We start from the raw sequence: 21654 nt of genomic DNA on the forward strand, positions 1-21654 counted from the left end.
GTTTTAAAAACTCACTTGACTGTCATCTGCAAACCTCAATAGGTTTATATTTAATCTCAGCCAGTACCTTACCCTCCACAGAAACCATTGTCACCCAGTTGTTTTCTCTGGTTCCGAGAGTTGCAGATGCATGCAAATAGTGAGTAACAGCAGGCATTCAATGTATCTATCAATATTCTATGGTGAAATAAGCCACTTCCATTTTGCTCCGGTAGAGTTTAGGCAGCTTCAGCATAAGCAGAGAAGAACTTAAGATGGGAAAATGAGAAATTACTCTGTCTCAAAACAGATGTTTCATTTAATATTAGACAACCTAAAGAAATCTTCCCATTTGTAATATAATCCCATCACAAAAGGTGGTTTAAAGGTCTCAAAGCTCTAAAATATCAACACAATTATTTCTAATTTTTATTTTGATCGATTTTTTCACCAGATGGACTTACTACTGTATTCGTGGTTTTATCGTATAATACCTGTATGTGCACAAAGTTCTTTCATATAGACTAGTAAGGCATACAATTAAAATAAAGTTTAGTTAATGAAACGGTTAGAAAAGCTTTTACTGATAGCTCAACAGGGCCAAGTGCAAGGTCCTGCACGTGGGTCAGTGCAATCCCAAGCACAACTACAGGCTGGGCGAGGAATGGATTGAGAGCAGCCCCGAGGAGAAGGACTTGGGGGTATTGATTGATGAGAAGCTCAACATGAGCTGGCAGTGTGCGCTTGCAGCCCAGAAAGCCAACCGTGTCCTGGGCTGCACCAAAAGAAGTGTGACCAGCAGGTCGAGGGAGGTGATCCTGCCCCTCTACTGGGCTCTTGTGAGACCCCACCTGGAATACTGCATCCAGCTCTGGGGGCCCCAGTACAGGAGAGACATGGAGCTGTTGGAGAGAGTCCAGAGGAGGGCCATGAAGCTGATGAGAGGGCTGGAGCACCTTTCCTATGAGGACAGGCTGAGAGAGTTGGGGTTGTTCAGCCTGGAGAAGAGCCTGTCTCCTGGGAGACCTTATAGCGGCCTTCCAGTGCTGAAAGGGGCCTACAGGAAAGCTGGTGAGGGACTTTTTATCAGGTAGTGTAGTGATAGGACAAGGAGTAATGGGTTTAAGCTAAAAGAGGTAGATTTAGATTAGATGTTAGGAAGAAATTCTTTACTGTTAGAGTGGTGAGACACTGGAACAGGTTGCCCAGAGAGGTTGTGGATGCCCCCTCCCTGAAGTGCTCAAGGCCAGGTTGGATGGGGCTTTGGGCAATGTGGTCTAGTGGAGGGTGTCCCTGCCCATGGCAGGAGGGTTGCAACTAGATGATCTTTGAGGTCCCTTCCAACCCAAACCATTCTGTGATTTTATGATTACAGCATCAGTAAACTTTCTTGCAAAAAAAAAAATCTGTTGCATTTTGAAATAGAAAACATTTTTCTTTATCTGCCATGGAACTGTCTTGATTAGCAGAAATTTAGAATTTCATCACTATATTGTTCAAAGCAGCTCTTAATAGAGTCTCATTAAAACAGCTTCTTCCATACAGGCAGTGCTGTTTCAAGGCTCAGGGATGCTTTTGGAATGACTCATAAATCTGTGGATAGTCTTCTGCTGCACTGATAAATTCACTTATTCACTGGAAGGTTAAAGGAGAACTTGAGAACGCTCGAGGGAACAGGATGCCCTGCACAGTGAAAACTGAACTTTGGCAACAGCAAGCCATTAGCTTGGCTCCACACCCTCTGAAACCACATCCTCCAAAATTCTTAAGTAAAGTGCATTCCATACACCTCTTCCAATTAAAACAGGCTTAGTTGTTCAGATCATGAGTTGTTCATGGTAGGTTCCTGACACAGTCCTAAGAGCAGACTAAAATACTGGGATGCAACAAAAGTTAAAACTTTCCACAAGATAGCTGGATAAAAATAACATCTGACTGGACAGATTTGATCCTACTAAACCAATTTTCCATTTCTGACAAAGAATCACCTGTTTAATTACATTCAAAGTTCTCTTTACATTCTGCTGTTTCCTTTGTTTAGCGCTGAGGGTATAAGATCATTTCCAATCAATATGGATTACCACCACTGATAAAACTGGGAAGAGGTCTTAAAGTGTCTTAAGTTCTTGCAGTCTTTAAAAACACTATAAAAACACAGCATTATCTCAGGAGTGAACTTCATCAATGAATACCACTACAACTTTCTCTAAATAAAATCTGGCTTATTATCAGAAATCAAGATCACTGCTAGAGGCAGGAGGCTTTTGTAGAAAAGACTACTCTTAACTGACTATCCCAGATTAAGTCTTGACAAAATGTTGCAGACGCATTTGTCATCCACTGGAAGACCATGTACCAACATCCTCCTCATTGAGAATCTACAGACAGAAAATACAAGCCATTAAAAAGGCACTTTGTTTCAATTCAGTACACATGGATCAGGAGATGAAGAGATCTTTGACTTCCAGTAATTAAATGTCAGTTAAAACCAGACTTGAATCTCATGAAGAACAAAGTCCTTTAAAACCAAATCTTCAGTGAGATTCTACTACCTGAACCCATATCACTTTTTTGCATGTTCAATATTCATGCACTTCAAAGAAAGTAACTTAGGACTTAACCACAGCTGAAACAGATTCTAGTCTTCATTACTATGTCCTCTGCAGAACAGATGAGCAACTCAAAATACCAAGCAACTTTTAGTTGTCATTTGAACTCATGATGTACGTTTGCACTGATTGCTCTATGACTCCATGCAAGATAACAGGGACTTAAAAAGTTCACCTTGGAGAAGCAAGAAGCCTTATGGACCCATGTCATCAACTCCTAAAAACTTTAAGTTTTGGTGATCTTTCTCTTCCTACTTCCCTTTACATATGTTTGAACTTCCATTGTTGAAAAATTCTAATCCTAGGTACAATGAAAACATCTAGTTACGTACAGTATCTTATGTGATTCTACAACGCCAAAAACCAACCACTTATTAAAAAACCCAAGGAAAAGGTGTATCCCTTATTCACTAATTGTATGGTAACCTGAGTACTAGGATTTGTATACTTTTTATCTGAAGCGGTTACAATAATTTTCCCATTCTCATGCAAATATTGTCCATTTTTGAAAAAGAGAGGAGAAGGAATCTTCATATAGGAACCAAAGATGATTCCTTTTGGTATTTAGCAAAAAGCCTTTAAAAATTCAGGTTTTAGTCACCTGACTCCACTTATTGGTCCAGACACAGTGGCAGCCCATAAAACAGTGGCTGTTAAAATGCAAATCTGTAGTGAGAAGCCAGAAGCTACCAGCAGGTAAGAAGTAGGAAGGTGCTACAATTCAACTGAATGTACATTTTACCAGCAGTCACTTTTCTTTTTAACATTCCCACGTAGCTTAAACCCAAATTACAGCACTTAATGGTTAATTAATCCAAACAAAACTTAAAGATTTGAAAGAATCTTTTTTCTCTCTCAAAACAAATACAATAGTTGAAGTTAAAACATTGAAGAATGGACACAAGAATGCAATACAAAATCAGGATCATCTGAGCTGGGACTTGCAGGTGTTAAAATAGAGCAAAAGCACCAGAGGCTTGTATGTGTTACTTCCAAAGACTGCAGGATTTCTCCTTGTTAAAAATACAGTAGTGTGCACTATTAAAAGCTTCCTTTTTCTTAACAAGGAGACATATAAATCATTTCAATAATACATCAACTTATTAACAGTTGGAATAAAGCTACACTTGTCAATCACTGCCAGCAGGAAAAATATTCATAACCTCTGAAGTTTACTCCAATAGCTTGTAATTCTTTGTCAACATACCTGCAAAGGTGGATTCATCATTTAAAAATTTACTACTTTCATTCACTACTGTGGCATCTTTTTCAAGTATACAAGCAATCTCCCCTCATTATCTTTAAAAGCATTTCACATTGTTCAATATAAAGGAGATTGCGCTGATAGACATTCTGAACTTATAAGAAACAGTTAGCTTTGAGAGTGTTCACTAGTATAAATCCAACTGATTTTAAAAATGAGAATTGTACAGGTTTTAAGCATTCTATCAAATTTAGACACCATTGCTAATTTTCCAGCAGACAGTATTCTGCAAGTACTTTACGTTTAGAGGATACAAAACACAGTGAGTATAAATAGCAGAGAACTCCGGCTTTATTCTGCAAGACATACAACAACTTTATTTTAACTAGATGTTAACACAAATGAAACTGAATCTGTTTTCACGGTGACCAATTTCAAAGTTTCGTAGGAAATACATGTTGCAACTCCTCGTCATTGCTTTAAGACCTCAAGTACAATAGGACAGGAGAGAGACAGATACTCAGATCACCTGCACTGACGCCATTTATGACAAAGCCTGAGCAATACAAAATAGAACTGCAGGGCAGAACCAGTTTTCTTGACAAGTGCTCATTAATTTTTGGATTTCCAACACTGCCCAGCTCAGCGTAATGTGAATAATCCGAGGATGCCAAAACACATTGTGAAGTCCAGTATATCTGCATCTTGAGCTCCACTAGCTTAATCAAGGGCTCAGACAACAGGCTGTGCCAATCCACTTCTGGCCTGCTGTGTTTCTATTCCACAGTTCTCACTCCGCTATGCACATCTGCCCCTTGCCTTGAACAAACACACCACTGTGAGCACACACTTAGCCCATTCAAAGCACTGACTCACTCCAAAACTAAGCTAAGATACAATTACATATTTGCCCAAATGCTCCAAAGTACAGAAAACCTCATTAGCTGATAAAAACCCACATCAGTACCCTTTTACTTCTTATTGATAAAACTGACTGTACAAGTCAAGACAACCTAATCAAATTCAATGCCATTCCACCTGCAAAAGCCTTTATTATTTTTAGTAAACAGGAACCAATGGTCATAATATTGGGAGACAACACAGTAACATCTGACTTCTCTGTTATGAGGACTTGCCATTTCCTTCACTAAATACCTTGGACTGTGGCAAGTAAACTGCTAAAACATATTAGTCATAGGCTGAACAGACTAAAGCCAAAAGTTTCAAGTTTTCAGTGAGACAAGAATTCTTACTTCCACTTCTTTGCTGAGTAGAATCTTCAGTGTAAAAATATTAGGAACTTAAGTATTTTTAAAACAAAATTAATCTTTAGATCAGTATGCTTATGACAGTAGAGAGTAGTATCTGAAATAGCCAATTCTTTTCAGGTACTTTTAAGGAGAATTGCACAGTACTTCATATATCAATTTCAGTTTGAATGCCTTACAAGATAAACATTGTGAAAAACTATTTTGATCACAATAGTAGCATGGAACTTTTCAAATCCTACTGTGAAGCTCCTAGCCTGAATTATGTCACCTAACTTTAAGCCAAGCTACGCTGCTGCTTGTTTGCGATCTTCCTCTCTCCCTCCCCATCCACCAGTGATAGCCATACTAACATACAGTTGGACTTGATGATCTTAGAGGTCTTTTCCAACCTTAAGATTCTATGATTCTGTGAAGTGCCAGGAGAAAATCATCAGCTATTAGGGAGGGTACACTTGTCATAAAGCAGCATCATCTCCTATTCTAGTAGACTTTTCTTCAGTGTCAGCCCTATAGGCCTCATGCAGCATGCGTATTTCTCACGGTAAGTCTTTCATTCAAGTATCATCTATTACAAACTTCCCTTGGAAGATGGTGGACAGACAGCCACAATGCTGAAGGCCCAAAAGGCATTTCCATCAACCAGCAACAGAACAGCTGAACTGTCAAGACAGTGTGAGGCCATCTATTCCACAGCTGTGCAAAAAACCCTCAGGGACATTTGGCCTCTGCAGAATCAAGGGCAATGAATACGCACTTGTCAACCCTACAAAGGCAGGGGAAAAACAGCAACCTGGACAAAGGAAGTGTGCTCAACAGAACTCTCCTTTTCTCCTGTTGTACCCATGTACACTGCACTCAAACCAACTGAGAAACAGGCTTCAATATCAACAGCACTGAAAACAAAGACTGGCATTAGAGTGACAAAAGCACATATGCTTGTAGTACAAGAATTTATAGTTGAGAGGAATTGGGAAAGAAATGGCAATGTTCAACAGGTAACAGAAAGGAAAGTGAAAAAGAGTAGTGTGAACAAAGGAGGAAGGAAAGGAAAGTTGTTTTCCTAGAAGAAAGAGAAAATAAAACACCAAAATGTAATCTACTTTACTGTGTGGGTTTTTTTAATTCTTGCCCATTTATAATGGAATAGACTATAAAGACAAGGAAAAACCGTGCAGTCATGCAATAGGCACAAAAAAACCCCATTCCTCCAATACAGTTCTTCTAGCTTCTTTGCTCTTGGCTTATTTTGACATGCTGACTATACCATCTTTTTATACTAAAACAGAACAAGAACACAAAGAGCAGCCCTAAAATACTGATATTCTAACCCAGCCATCTTCACAGTTTTTACTTTTACAGCTTTTCAGCAATTAAGTGCAATAACTTTATCCATTAGAAGCTGCTTGAAAGTATTTTTTACCAAAACACAGAAGACATTCATAACTACATTTCATCAGCCATGTTTCTTGTAGGCTATATGTTTGTATTGGGGATCAGTCACAATGCTGTGACAATTGCACATAAGAGGTTAAAAACACTGATATCTGCTTATCTCTTAAGCGAACATTGTGGATGGAGATCCTCAAGGTTGGTATGAGAAGCAGCTGAAGGAGAGAGTCTTACAGCAGCAAGACGGCCCTGTTGTGGCTAGAGAATGTGAAATAAACAGATAGATATTTTCTACACAGCATGTTGAAGGCCACGGTGCCCAGAGTGAGACCTTTTGCTTCATTATCCGTGAAATGAATATTGAAGTTGACAGCCCTAAATATGCTAATGAGCTAAAAGAAATACACGCTAAACATATATAAGTATAGTACTTGACTCTCCACCCAAATCATGTTAAACGTCACCCGAGGGAGGGGACAGCTAAGGCTGGGGTATAAAGGATATTGCAGAAGTTACCTGTGGGAGGGAGAGAAGAAACTGAAGACCACGAAGAGGCAGTCGATGGGATGTGCTCCTTCTCCTTCACCCAAGATAGGGATGCCTTCTTGGTAAGCATTGCAATTTCACCTTTTTGGTGAAGAATATGCGGGCCAGCATTTTGCTAGCATTATAATCATATATTAGTAAACTTTCTATCTGTTTCAACTTTGCAAAACTCAGTGAAAGTCCTTTAGGGGGCTCTGACAGGCAAATATTAACTCTGATATGTGGCTATATATAATCCTTTAGACATAAACTGTTGACCAAGTCTGGGACTAAGACTGGACCTAGCCACACCTAGGCTTCTCTCTGAGAAGTAGTTTAGAAAGCAAGGTGGTCCTTTCTGAACTTTGTGACTCAACGGGAGGGCCTCCCTCAGCCACACATCAGATTCACACCCTTTACATGACAACTGCATAAAGGAAAGATTCCACCTCACACTTTTGGCAGGCTTAATGAAATCATTACAGTAACATGAGCCTGGTATCTCTGAGATTTTCTTTAATTGCTATGTGTGCTCATGTAAAACGAGTACTACATTTTCAAGTCAGTGCAGAAGCCAGCGTTCTCAAGTACCTGTCTAAATGACCACAGGCATTTCCCCCCCCCCATGTTTTTTTTCGGGTGGGCGGGGGGGGGGAAGGCGGCAGTGTGCCTGTAAGAACTAAAACAACCATCCTTTTCCAAGCCAACCCCACCACAAATGACTGAAGAATGCTCCAACTGCCCAGTTCAAAAAGGTTCACAATATTCTCAACAGTGTAACAGTATTTGAAAACCTACACTTGTAGAGAGAATCGTACCTTTAAAGCCCTCACATTCCATTTGTTTTCATTTCCTCATCTTCATTACATCTAGTGTTCTGTATGTGTGTAGGAAGGGAGGAAGTTAAATGTCTAGTGAAACAAAAACATGCATTACCTTCCACAAAGACATGACACTTCACAGAAAATATATCTGCAATTAACAAATCTTTTTTTGTTGGTTTTTTTGTTTGGTTGGTTTGGTTTGTTTGGGGTTTTTTAATGTTTCACTGGCCATGCTGCAGTAAGGAAAGATTTCCAGAATTTAACTGTTAAGATTTTTTCGTTGTCTAATCTAATCGTGTGTCACAGTTCAAGAAAACGTCATAGAATATATGGACTATCATTCAATCATTCTAAAGTCTGCATCAAAGTCATTGTTAACAAGTACTTCTGCAAAAAAGAAACCAAAAAGCACAGCAATACCCATTACAACATCACTATCTTGTCTCTCAGTCCTAATGCTGCAACATGACACTGGTTTAAAGGACATGGATTCTTGACAGAAAAATCTAGTGGAAAACAATAGCATGAGAGGATTCAGCAATTATAAAACTGAATTCTTTGCTGTGACCTGATCATTGCTGTGACCTGATTTTTGCTGTTTTATTTAAAACAGAGAAAAACTGTTGGGCAGTAAAGGAGCTAAAAGGTCTGAATTACTAAGGCAACAAAATAATCTCACCATGAGACTTGTTTCACTTGTGTAAAGGATTTGACAGCCTAATTTCTATGGGTTTAGAAATTACTGGCTGCAACTGTCCACCCTTGCTGAAGAAGGCCACCTTAAAACAAAAATTCCTTACACATATTTTAACAATATAGAATAATAGCATAAACCACTGATGAAGGCAGCTTTATGCCAGTATAGGCTCAATACAGCAGAAGAACAAGGGGAAACTGTTCAAGAAAAAAGGCAGGTGGAATAAGAGCTAGATCCACCAACTTGCCTGTTAGGCATAATTCTCAAGTGCTGTTCTTACAGCATAAATTAGTAAGATCTCCCAAAATGACAGTCTGTATTTCCCTTCCTGTGTTCAGTAAGATTTACACTTTAATAAGGAATAGCCATGAGAATGTTCTCTAAATTGTCAAATACCAACAACTTAAACGAATCTCAGAGAAAGTAAGCAATTAGCAGTTTCCCTTACTACAACAACTTACTCATCACCTGCTACAGCACAAACACAAACTTCACATATTCCAGCTAGCAAGAGAAATTAACTACCCCCTGAACAGAAGTTTCCCTTTCCAGCCCTACATATAGGCATTTTATCACATGCTCAAGTCTGTCTCTAGAGTCAGAAGTACAGAAAACACATCTCTGAACAGTACAAAAGTTAAATCGCTCTTCCTTATCCAGTCATGGTAATTAATGGTACTCTATAGCCTCTGGGATAGTTTAGGTTTAGTCCGTAAATGAAGACATGCTCTGCATTGAGATCTTTGCACAACACTCCTCAGAATCCCTTAAAACAAGGCATAAATGTCAGCTTTTATAGGTAAGGGAGGACAGTTGGTGAAAATAAGTAAATTGAAAGAGAAAACCAATAGCTAAGGAGCTAGCTCTTTCCAACTTATAAAATTGTATGATTCTATGAAAGAAAAAACCAAGTATACGAAGACAGCACTAAGCCATACGAAACAAACTTAACAAATACAAAATGATAATTAAAATAGACTTAATTAAAAAAAAAAGTTGGTCTACTGATTTTTTTTTAAGAGATATCTATGTGGACAACTAGTATGAAAGCAGACAAATAACCATTAAATGGCTTTTATGCTGTCGGGAGTCAGGCATTCACAACAGCATTTCACATGGACGTAATAATTCTATGACACACTGCAGAAGCTTTCTAATCCACAGCAGCAGATCAGAAATCAGCCAGTTTCAAAGAACGCAGTGGCAAGTCATCTATGAGCTAAAGCTTTTTCTATCAATCTTACATTCATTCTGTATGAAGAGGTATTGCCCTGGTTTCGGCAAGGATAGCGTTAATTTTCTTTCTGACAGCTGGTGTAGTGCTGTGTTTTGGATTTAGGATGAGAATAATGTTGATAACACACTGATGTTTTTAGTTGTTGCCAAGCAGTCAAGGACTTTTCAGCTTCTCATACTGCCCTGCTAACGAGAAGGTGGGGGGCACCCAAGAAGCTGGGAGGGGACACAGCCAGGACAGCTGACCCAAACTGGCCAAAGAGATACTCCGTACCATACAGTGTCATTGGATTGGCTGGCGTGGCAGCTGGGGGCCTTGCATGGTAGCTGGGGGCCTTGCACAGTATTGCCTTCAGTGTAATGGCATTTGTCTTCCCAAATAACCATTATGCATGACAGAGCCCTGCTTTTCTGGAGGTGGCTGAATACCTGCCTGCCCACGGGAAGAGGTGAATGAATTCCTTCTTTTTCTTTGCTTCGGCGTGTGGGCTGGGAGGCTGGCAGCTGAGGGTCTTGTGTAGCATTGACTTTGGGTGGGAAGTTGTGCTGTTCATCACTTGTTTTGTATGTATTATTATCATAAATATTTTCCTTTATATGTTTTGTCCTACGAAACTGTTTTTACCTCAGCCCATGAGTTCTTCACTTTCACTCTTCCAATTCTCTCCCTCATCCCGTAAGGGGGAGGGAAGGGCAAAGTGGGGGAAAGTGAGCAAGTGGCTGCGTGGTGCTTAGTTGCCAGCCGGGGCTAAACCACAACAGTCCTTTTTTGGCACCCAACGTGGGGCTCGAAGGGATGAAATGACAGATTTGACCAGAGTGTGTTAAATTAGTTGCAAGCGTACATTCTATTAGCTTAATAGTTGTGTTCTTTGTTCACATGGTTGCATTTTGTGAGTTCTTACTGGTATTATGTATTTGCTACGGTGCTGTTGATCTTTTCTGGGAGCTGGATGAGGATGTTCCTTTTGCTGCACGGTATTCTACTCGCTTATGATAAGGTAGCATTATTGGCCATGAGAATATTTTGGTTTGTGTATTTGGCAGTGCTCTCTCTTCCGTACCTCAGGTGCTATCTGCTGGGAAGTATTGGGAATTACTTTCTCTACTTTTTTTCTGTGGAGAAACAATCTCTGGGAGACACAGAAGGGAACACCTTCACCTTCCCTTTCTCCTTCAGGCTAGTTACAACAGCTTTTACAACAGCTCTTCAGAATTTTGAGTATCCTTGGGACATTCAGGCCAGCATGTTTCTATTGCTAGGTCTCCTGAATGTGGTTCAGGTGTTTTTTAAGGTTAAACAACTACTTAAGAATACCACCTAGAAATCAACTCGTGCAACAGGCACTGCGGCCACTCCAACCCCAGTGGCAGGCACCACGAGTACTTCCAATCCACGACAGTCCTTTTTGGCACCCAACATGGGGCTTGAATTTATGACCCTGAGATTAAGATTAAAAACATCATCATTAGAAATATCACTGAACTTACAGAATTATCATAGAATTGATAATTAACATTCAAAGAGATGTCTGTTACCCACAAAACTCTTCAGCTTCACATTGATACCAACTATTAAAAACTGTAGGAAGAAAATATTCTCTGAACAGTTTCAGCCTAAACATCTGACAGTCCATGCAAGGAATAGATAAGTAAATAAATAAACACTACCTTTGCTATGTATCATAATAACTGTTGGAGTGAGTCCAGAGGAGGATCACAAAGCTGATCAGAGGGCTGGAGCACCTCTCCTATGAGGACAGGCTGAGAGAGTTGGGGTTGTTCAGCCTGGAGAAAAGAAGGCTCCAGGGAGATCTAATTGCGGCTTACCAGTATCTGAAGGTGGCCTACAGGAAAGATGGTGAGGGACTGTTTATCAGGGAGTGTAGTGACAGGACAAGCGGTAATGGGTTTAAGCTGAAGGAGGGTCAATTTAGATTAGATGTTAGAAGGAAATTCTTTACTGTGAGGGTGGTGAGGCACTGGAACAGGTTGCCCAGAGAGGTTGTGGATGCCCCATCCCTGGAAGTGTTCAAGGCCAGGTTGGATGAGGATTTGGGCAACGTGGTCTAGTGGAGGGTGTCCCTGCCCATGGCAGGGGGGTTGGAACTAGATGATCTTTAAGGTCCCTTCCAACCCAAACCATTCTATGATTCTATGATTCTTTCCAGGTATACCTTAAATCTTCCCCCACGAATTTTTAAAAGCCAAATCACTTTCACAGACTCTTACTGCTTCCTAAACAAATTTCAAACACTAGATGGATGTGTGGCATGTACATTAAAAAGGGAAGAAACAGTCTTTCAGTGCAGGATGTTCACTACTGCAGCCTGCTAGCAGTATCTACAGGCTTGAATTTGGTTTCTCTCTAATTCACCAAGAACTGCTTTTAGCAATTGAACTACACTGTAAGGGACAATCAAAATAACTTAGAAACATTAATAAAAATGTAATAGTTATTTAAATAGATGACATCTTCACTGACACTCTTTCCCTCTATTCTTTAGAACACAACTTAATAAAACACCTCACAAGAAACATCTATCATTAAAAGTTTGGCTGACAAGGACAGAAAGGACCATGCCTCACAGTGATCTCCACATGGCAAATCCTGGGCATCTGAAAGACTTTTTGTTTCAGGATGTACCATATGTAGATCTCTTCATACATTATGAACATTTGAAAGAGTAACTTCAGGGAGAGAAAAAAGTGCACTCCTTTGTATTTGGATTAAAGCTGGGAGGAGAGAGCGTTGAATTTTTTTTTTTTCCATTTGCATGCTAAAATTGTCAATGTCTGCAGACAGTGATAATGGATGACTAACTTGAAAAAACGTTACTTATCATGGGAAGCAGTAAGTGGCTAAGGAATCTGGGGGAGAAGCAAAAGGAGCTTATTTTCCCTTGTCTTCACTCCTCCAGTGAATACAGCTTACACTAATGTCAGGCTTAATAATGGAGGCTAAAGAAAGAGGAATCTGGAATCTTTTCACTCATCCTTATACTCTGTATTTCCACATTCTAAAAACAAATCTCCATGACACTTTCCAATCATCTGCAGAAATTCAGTTCAGTGTTGATTCATGCTTGTGATTGGAGAATAAAAGCCCTGACAGAGCAGTAGCTTTGGAAGTCTATCTCAAGTTCCACTAGGCAAGTTATTTGACCGATCTGGTGGGGCAACGGATGGAGGAACTGAAACATAGGGACAGAATATACTTTCCCTTCCCAAAGAGAAGTAGTAAACATACTTCACTTGAAGACCATAATCCATTTACGTACTTGATCACAGAATGGCTTATATACAGAGTTAGTCCTACACTTATTTGTGTTCCATTGCGTTGTTAATTTCAGTAAAAAAAGAAAAAAGGCCAGGGTAAAATACCTTTTTTAAAAAAACAACAACCCCCCCCTCAAAAAAAAACAACCACAAAACAAGGTGCTTTCTTCTCTGTAACACTTTGTCCAAATTCAAGCCATTTTTAGTAATAAAATCATAATCACACAACCCATGAGCTATTACCATCTGGGTATGATAACCTTACACAGTTTGAATAACTGTTACAGATTAGAGCAAACATATCCCTGATAAACAATTTCTGGTGGTAGCATCTCAGATTATGCCTAAAAAGTTGTATTAAAAATGACTGCAAGTAATACAGTACTTTTTACACCTACATATCTCAAAGATATTCATAAAATGCAACCCTCAAGTGCCAAGATTCACTTAATAGCATGTGTATCAATATACACAGACTGCTTCTGGTGACTTCTGTTAAATCTTGAAAGACTCTGACATGCAAGAAGGTGAACTGAAGAAAATTAGCTCCACTAGCTGCCTAAAAGCCTTTTTACTGGGTCCAGTGCCACTTATGGCACCTCAGATACAAGCCTATACAAATCTAGACTAGTCCTATTTTGACCATTGTCCACAAGAAAAAGTTTAAATGAAGCATTTTATGAATATAAACACAAGTCTCTTCTGAAATTGTTATAGAATGACCTGGTTTTGGGAGGGATTTCCACCTCATTTTAGCCTGTTGAGAAATAGAAGTACAAGATTAGAAACTGAAGATTAATAAATCAGTATGCAAATAAACTACTTACTCTGGTGCCACCAAGCATAATGCTACTATTAACAAGGATAAATTAAAAAGCACCTTTCAATTAAACTGGTCCTGCTCAAAATAGTTAGATTGAAACTTTTGACAAAATAAGGTATTACCACAGCATTTCAAATAGACTAGATTTTACATTTCATAGAATCACAGAACGGTTTGGGTTGGAAGGGACCTTAAAGATCATCTAGTTCCAGCCCCCCTGCCACGGGCAGGGACACCCTCCACTAGACCAGGTTGCCTAAAGCCTCATTCAGCCTGGTCTTAAACACTTCCAGGGAGGGGGCATCCACAACCTCTCTGGGCAACCTGTTCCAGTGCCTCACCACCCTCACAGTAAAGAATTTCTTCCTAACATCTAATCTAAATTGACCCTCCTTCAGCTTAAACCCATTACCCCTTGTCCTGTCACTACACTCCCTGACAAACAGTCCCTCTCCATCTTTCCTGTAGGCCTCTTCAGGTACTGGAAGGCCACAATTAGATCTCCCCGGCGCCTTCTTTTCTCCAGGCTGAACAACCCCAACTCTCTCAGCCTGTCCTCATAGGAGAGGTGCTCCAGCCCTCTGATCAGCTTCGTGGCCCTCCTCTGGACTCTCTCCAACAGCTCCATGTCTTTCTTATTCTGGGGCCCCCCGAGCTGGACGCAGTACTCCAGGTGGGGTCTCACAAGAGCAGAGTAGAGGGGCACAATCACCTCCCTCGACCTGCTGGTCACACCTCTTTTGATGCAGCCCAGGACACGGTTGGCTTTCTGGGCTGCAGGCGCACACTGCTGGCTCATGTTGAGCTTCTCATCAATCAATACCCCCAAGTCCTTCTCCTCAGGGCTGCTTTCAATCCATTCCTCGCCCAGCCTGTAGTTGTGCTTGGGATTGGGCCGACCCACGGGCAGGACCTTGCACTTGGCCTTGTTGAACTTCATGTGGTTCGCACGGGCCCACCTCTCCAGCCTGTCAAGGTCCCTCTGGATGGCATCCCTTCCCTCCAGCGTGTCGACCACACCACACAGCTTGGTGTCATCGGCAAACTTATTGAGGGTGCACTTGATCCCATTGTCCATGTCGCCGACAAAGATGTTGAACAGCGCTGGTCCCAGTACCAACCCCTAAATTTCACTTCAGACTGTAGCAGTGAACTTCAGAATTTAAAAGTACAGATTTAAGGTAAGGTAATGCCAATTTATCAAATCCAAACACATTGGGGAAAGAGGGTCGGGAAGCAAAATGCAGTTGTGAATTTTCCAGGAAAAAAAAAAAACAACAAAATATTGGGCATCTCTTCACAATTTGTCTGAGAACAGCAGAAACATAGATTGAAGAACTTTCTTTTACCAAGATTTTAACTAAACACCTGTGAATTAATTATCATCTTACAGCAACCCAATAGAAAAAGCATGATCTTAAAGCATAAATTGTTTTAAGATGCAAGGCTACTTTGCAATCAGTCTTAGGAAACCACTACAGGAAAAGGCATTTTAGTTACTTATTTCATTCAACAAATGAAATACATCCATGCAACTCTTCTTAAAAATGCTAAATGTTTATCCCTAAACCTGATGGATTTCACTCCCAGGGTATTTTTTACTACACTGTTTCCACACCAACATGGAAGAACTTTTCCGCAAGTGCAGACTTTCGCACAGGGCAAAAGCAACTTGCACTTGTGGATAAGAAACTCTAAGTGAGCATTTAACAAGTGGTGGTGTTATGCTTGCTTTTCACTGAAAAAGATTCAATAAAGCTTGAAAAACAGTCATTAAACAACCAACTTGTATAAGGCTAAAGCAAGAAAGAGTAAGGGAATCGCTCACTGTAGCACCGCAACTGAGGGGTTTTCGTAAGTACAGACAGAACCAGTCAGGCAAACACTGTACACTGGTTTGGGGTGCACACCTTACAAGAAAGGAATAATTCAAAGATGGAAAGATGGAAAGAAATGCATTAAGAGGACTGATTTGATTACAGTGTATTAGCATTCTCTTGAAGTGAGGAAACAGTATTAGAAGTATCTTTAACTGATATAGGTTTAACAAAAGTTAGAGTTTGAAATATAAATAATTTGATTAGAAACAGGGGCATATGTATTTTCAGCAGTTTGCACGATTAGATACTTAAACAAACACATTAAAAATTCCCTTACCTCTTGCTTATTTTGAATCCTCAAACCAAGATCAGAGTCCTGGTGTCTAGAACATACTTTATATTTTAGGAAAAAAATGCAAACAAAATAAAACCCAGTTATTATTGCAATGGAACAGTATGAAAGACAATCACCTGAAACACAGGACTTAAGATCGCGGTCCATTTTCACCTTAGCCCCAAGACACAACTTTAACATGACTCTTTCCAAATGATTTTTGGGAAAACTCACTCTGAATGAGCAAAGCCACTATGTTAAAAAAATCCCATTCCTCAAATAAATTCTACTGATTGTTGTTGCTCAGTACAACAAATATATTTGTTATAATAAAAATAACCATTTTGTCTAGTGAGTTAAATTTGGCAATGTCCTCCAACTAAGTAATGAATTGTCCCATGACTTTCATTATGCCAATCTGTGTACTCGAACTAACAATTCGGATACAAGAAGATATGTCAGAATATAAATAAAGAATATATAAATTAGCAAGCTGTATTGTACCTTTCAGCTTGTTCTTTCAGGTGACAAACTAGAAAAAGCTGTACAGCACAACACATTACCTGAACCACCAGCAAACATTGCATTGGCAATGCTTACATATTTACATGAATAAATGACATTTATGGTTACAAACATTAATATAATGTTGGCATGCACGCAGCAAGAGAAGATAGCAGACATGACCTGTTCCAGCAGGACATCGCACAGAATTCACACAAGATTCATATTATATCCAGTAACATCACAGTGATTATATAATAATCAACTAAAGATAGTAACATACACTGACTGTCTGGTTATGCAGAGAGTGAAAGAAAAGTTTTTTACTAAAACTGAAAAACTTGACAAGACAGGCATTTGCAAGACAGCAAACACCATGATACTCATTCTGGCAACGTGGAGAACTAACTTTCCTCTCTTAGTTAAACAAGTATTGCACAGCACATTCTTGCCCACACACAACAGACACAGAATGCTTCCTACCTTAAATCAAAATGAATTTATGCTATTCACAAAGCAAAGATATCCTCAGTTTCCAACAATAAGGATAGCCTCAGTTTCAAACAAGAAGGATCCTTACTGCTGCCAAAACATGAGCCCTTTAAACGTAGGCAAAGTTCTAAGTTATTGTCAGTCACAAGGTCAGAATATGAAATAGCTATCTGTCAATGTCAGTCTAAATACACATCTATAGGGTTAATAAGTCACCTTGCCACTTTGCAGAGAGATGGAAAATAATGCTAGAGCTAGGTTAAGTAAGTTCTTCCACTAGGAGCAAAGCTAAGAAAAAGACTGGTTTTATTCACACTTGCATATTTATTTCTTCCTTACAATTTTAGCTTGGACGGTAGTAATGCCAACACACACACACACCTTGATTATCTACAGTTCTCCCCACCTGCTCAACAATTTCCCCTACTGGCTCCGTCAACTTATAACTGTGATTTGAAAAAGAGGCAGTCATAACTGTGAGAGCAGTCATCTTTTGGCACAAAGAACAACTTGAGCTCATTCCCCCTATTTTTGAATGATCTGTACTACCCCCTACTTTTGAATAATACATGCTGTATTTGACAAAGGAATAAAAAGACCCTTAAGTTCCTACATATAATATGGAGTTCCTAGCATAAAGTACTCTTTCTGATTAAGGAAAAAAAAGGCGGGGGGGGGGGGGGGGTCGGAAATAGTATCATTGATCAACTCACCGCTGTTGTATTTCTTCCTACAGTGCTGACTCTGCAATGATTGCAAGACTTAGGTGTCTGCATAGCAAACTTTAAATCAAACTTACAATAGCAAATGAGGCTTTCATTCTCAATAGTACTCACCACACTGAGTATTTCATTTTCATAGTTGATTTAAATATAGATGCACTTATTCAGTAAAATTAACTTGAGAAAATCTAATTCAGATAAAAGCAGCAAGTTTTTTCTTGGCTTTTTAGAGCAATTACAGAACAAACCAACTGTTTACAGTGTGTCTTCAGTTAGCAATGAAACTGTGTTACATATCACAATAGGAAAAAATTGCTTTTAATACAGAATAACCCCTATTGCTATTCCTTTTTATTGCATGTATGACTTCCACTCATTAGCTAAACTTACAGTCTAATACAGCAAGCTTGCATTTTAAAAAGGGAGGTGCAAGGAATACAAAACTGTAAGTTTGCTTCAAGGCAGAACTTCAAAATAAGTCTTATATAAGCTAAAAGACATGGACAGCTGCTTCCTAGCTTTTAACCTACTCCAAACTGCCCTGAGCAGGTTTTCTCTACATTTCCTTTAAACATGACAGCATACATAACCTAGCAAATTGGAGTAGTTTCAACCATCATTAAGCATCTTCACTTTTAAACTTTCTGTTCTTTTAAATGAGAACAGAGTTTAAACTACTAACCTCTCAGGAATGCCAACAGTCTTAAATCCATTGCATCCCCAAACACCATTATCAATACAAGCTTCCATTGAGAAACTCTGCTTCCACATGTTTACCAATTGGACAATAGTTCAAAACAAAAAATAGAGAAAATGTTTATTTTATAACATACAAGATCTCACAACACTTTCTCGTAAGCTGGTATCATCTCTTAAGACAGTAGCTGACAAGTGAAATGCTATCAACATGCATGCTTTTCAGAACATCATGTCCACGTCGACTTCGTAGGTTGTATCTAGCTTAGAGCTTCAATGGAAATGCTTCTACTTCTTACAGAGTTTCCCAGACAGGTTAGGAATTTAACCTGGAATTATTTCAGTCCTGGCAGATCACTACCTGACAAAAGCTAAAAAGGCCACCTAGATAAAACAGTCATATGGGAAAAAGGAAATGGAAGCTATTAAAGCAAATGTGGAACGGTTCTTGGCAAGACAGCTTACCTATATCTCATATATAAAGCTTAGATATGACCTCCTCTTGAGCATGTAGGTAGTCAGGAGAAGTATGAGCAGGTTGGGTAGCTGCAGCAACTAGAAGCTGTACTTTACAGTCTCTTAGTAGAAGAAATCTTTCATAGCATGGTAATTAATTTCTGCCATTATAGGCATTAGTATTAGGCTAGCATAGTTACAAGCTCTAAGTCAATTTTAATACAACATTTAGAAGTGTTCAGTCTTAATTTTCTATGGTGACAGCAGAGTAACAAGATCAAGCTGGCTAGATCAGCCCACATAAAGAAATGAAACAGATTTTCCTCAAAAATTGGCTTACAAAATGCTTTAAAATCTATTTCTTTCCAAACTATCTGTTTCAGTACCCCTATGCAACTCTTTAGAAAACCACCTGACCGTCTATCTAGTGCATCCTACATGATCTCACCAAGTACCTTCAGTTCTGCACAGGTTTTGTATTCTCTTAAACACATTATAAAATATGTACAACTTAAATTGAAATAGTAAAGCTACTGGAAGGGTGCAAAGTTTCTATTTCTATTCACCTGGTCACCAACCAAAGAATTTTATGAGTTGCAGAGCACCTTTATGAGACATAAGTATCACAGTTCTGATTTTCATCTGACGTGCCACTAAAAGAACAAACATAAAATTCACAAGTATCCTACCCAACAATAATCAATAATAATTTTAAAAATGCACATGACTTAGTACTAAAAAGACCTGTAACAGCATATTTACCATATGCCTAAATATTCATACTGTATAAAGGAAACCAATTTACAATGTAAGATATGCACATGAGATGCTCCTTAAACATAGGGTTCATGTCAACTTTTTTTTTTTTTTAATTTAAACCTTTTCATCCACAAACTTAACTCTCCTGTGAAACTCTGGAAGACAATTATGTAAGATTATTTTGAAAAATATCAAACAACGTATTTCCAGAAGAATGCTCCACAGCATATACAGACAATAAAACATAATTTCTTGAACTGGTTTCTCAGAGGCATGTTTTTCATACAGAAGGCAGGAAAGGGCTAAACTGATTTGACACAAAGTATGCTTAGAGTGATAGTTTGGTAACAATTTAAAAAACCCAACAAAACACAAACATGTGAAGTAACAAAAGAACATCCACATACTTCATAAACCATAATAATCAAACCTCCTGTGAACCTCATTAACTTCAGGACAGACTAAGCTTTCCACACAGGAGACACTGAAGTAATACTCGACACTTTCAAACTAAAAAAGACCAACTTAAGAGACCAAATCCAACAGCACCACAACTCACTAAAAATCAGTGGTTGAGAAAATAATCAGAATTTTGTAATATCGATTACATATAAATATATATATGTGTATATATATATCTTTAGATCTTAAAACAATTCAAACCATAAGCATTCTGTATTTTACCTTCAAGTACCACTTCATTTCACTATTTCTCACAAGACTTAAAATCCCATATGACACTTAGATACAGAGCATGGAAGCCACATATCTGCACAGCTGAGGTTGTACATGCAAGGGACGTGTCCCCTCTATTCTCTAGCTTACTGGAAACAGCATCTCCACCACTACCAACCACCACCCCACCCCTCAAAGAGACCCTTTCTCCCAAAGCCGTGCGGTTTTGGAGCCCTGCAAATTCACCCCTGAAGGGGAGGAAGCATTCCGGGACAACTCGGGACAGCTCCATCCACGCCGGCTCCCCACAGGCAGCACCGCCTTGCCGGCAGCTGAGCTGCCCCAGGCCTCGCCCCACAACAGGCAGCTCTGCTCAGGGATAGGATGGGGTGCAGTTTGGGGTATCAGGCTTTCCTTTCTCCCAGAAGACAAGAGCCGCCTTCCCCTGGGGCGGGGCGGGGGAGCTGTCCAGACTGACAGGATAGGGACAGACGCTCCCCTAGCCCACAGAAGACTCCCTGCTTCGGGAGGGGTGTTTGGGGAAGGGAACACCACACAGAAACCAACCTCTCCTATTAACACACACACACACACACACACACACCCCTTTCTCGAGAATATAGCGTGCTTGCTGCAGCACAGAAAGTTCAAGCACAGCCCGCCCACCCCCCCCCCAAAGCCCGAACACCTCGAGGAGGGGGCAGAAGGCCCGCTCCTCCGCAGACCACCACCCCTTGGGGCGGAGAAGCCCCTCGCCTGACAGTCTCCCCCACGCACACCCGTTCCGGGAGGCCCCCGCAGCCCCTCACCGCAAGCAGCTCGGGGGTGGAGGGGGACGGGTGGCAGGCCCGCCCCGCCCCCAAGACCCTCGCCTGGCCTCACACGGCCCGCGGCCCCCACAGCGGGGCGGAGGAAGGCCGGGACCTCGGCCCCCCCACCGCCGGACCCCCACGCCATCCCACGCCACGCCGCGGCCCCGGACTGACCTGACGGGAGAGAGGCGGCGCCGTGTCCGTTGGCGGGGGAGGGGCGCGGTCGCCTCTCGGGGCTGGCGGGGGGGTCACCGATCTCCGTCACCGATCCTGTGCTCCCCGGCCCGTCCTTCCCCGAGCGCCACCACAGAGAGAAAGCAGAGGACGCGAGCGAGGTAACGCGGAGCAGAGGAAAACACCAACTCCTCTTTCCCACCCCCGCCAGAACATTAAAAAAAAAAAAAAGAAAAAAAAAGAAAAAGGGGAGGGGGGGATAAAATTAAAAGGCTCGGCCCGGACTTTAAAACAAAGAGGCGGAAATAGCCGAGCGCGGCCCGAGCGGAGCCGAGCGGGGGCGCCGCACTCAGGGCGCATGCGCGCAGGGCGCT

The 21654-nt window shown here is 40.5% G+C and overlaps 1 protein-coding gene across 3 annotated transcripts in view; it reads right to left on the reverse strand.

Annotated features, from left to right (window-relative positions):
• PCGF3 (polycomb group ring finger 3) overlaps nucleotides 1-21406 on the reverse strand; it is a 69223-nt gene extending 47817 nt beyond the window's left edge. The window contains exon 1 of one of the 3 annotated variants that reach the window (XM_054809906.1): nucleotides 21281-21406. The gene's annotated coding sequence lies outside the window, so the exon portion shown is untranslated. The remainder of the gene's footprint in view (nucleotides 1-21280) is intronic. The other 2 variants (XM_054809905.1, XM_054809907.1) reach the window with 2 other exon arrangements.
• Between the last annotated feature and the right edge of the window lie 248 nt (nucleotides 21407-21654).

This window comes from Grus americana, chromosome Z (assembly GCF_028858705.1).
Source record: "Grus americana isolate bGruAme1 chromosome Z, bGruAme1.mat, whole genome shotgun sequence".
Lineage (NCBI taxonomy): Eukaryota > Metazoa > Chordata > Aves > Gruiformes > Gruidae > Grus > Grus americana.